We start from the raw sequence: 1,139 nt of genomic DNA, 5'->3' as shown, positions 1-1,139 counted from the left end.
TAATTTATCCAGTTTTTCTCATTCTTACCCCAACCCTGATGTCAGTCCCATTCTACAGCAGTGGCACTATGCAGTGCTGATTTTGGAGTCAACCAAACTAAAGTTGTTAACAATCTCTTCACCCTCTATTATAATGCTGCCAATTGGCCCAGTGGTGAGAATCTTTGTTTTCTTGATATTGAGCTTCAATCCGTATTGAAGAAAGTACTTCAGGTCCTCCTCACTTTGAGCAAGTAGGATTATGTCATCTGCATAACACAGGTTTTGATAAGTTTTCCTCCAATCCTGATGCCACACTCCCCCTCATAGAGCCCAGACTCCCATATTATAGCACAAATTTTAGAGTGACATAATTCAATCCATAACTGGGATAATTTCATATAATACCCTTCTTTTATAAAACAAGCAATAACATCAAGATCATTCAACTAGTGACTGTAGAAAATGACTATATAAATTCATACTAAATTTCTGTACATGTTGTTTTGCATAAACAACTAAAATCTTAGGATGAAGTTATTAACTAACAGAGAAGACAGCTGAGACTAAATGAAGTAATTTCTCCAATGTTAAAATGAAGATTGGGAATGAATTTTGGGAAAATCTGCTTTAAACCAGTGTTATTTTCTCTAAATTGAAAGGTCTCATTATGAGTAGTACTTTTTGCTTAATTTTAATCTTTTATTCTTCTTAATGTGAAACTTGTCTTTAAGAGTTTAAAAGTAAAATTACTTTTGAAGTTGTGTATCTTTCCTTATTTAGATTCTAATATTTCAAATGTCTGTTTATCCATATATGACACAGACCTCTAGATGGGGCACTAACACAACAATTTCTGTTCATCTCCATGTAGTCAGAGTGGAAAAGAAATTTAAGACTCTACTTTGGGAAGTGGTTCAATTTAGGCATAAAACCTAAAGTATACAACAGAAGTAGACAGACCTGGGCAGTATCAGCAGGGATAACGGGCAAGTCTATATTTTTCCTCTACAATCCATATGTTTTCATTAGTTCTTATAAAGTTGTTTCTTGGTAGCAAAATATACTTGCTCTAAATTTTAAATTTACATTGTAATTGAGATATATTTCTATTTAATTAGATCACTGAGTTATTTAATTAATATTTTATGGTTTTCAGA

This window comes from Elephantulus edwardii, unplaced genomic scaffold (assembly GCF_000299155.1).
Source record: "Elephantulus edwardii isolate Elephantulus edwardi_28Jun2011 unplaced genomic scaffold, EleEdw1.0 scaffold00067, whole genome shotgun sequence".
NCBI lineage: Eukaryota > Metazoa > Chordata > Mammalia > Macroscelidea > Macroscelididae > Elephantulus > Elephantulus edwardii.
Note: the sequence above shows the minus strand (reverse complement) of the source record.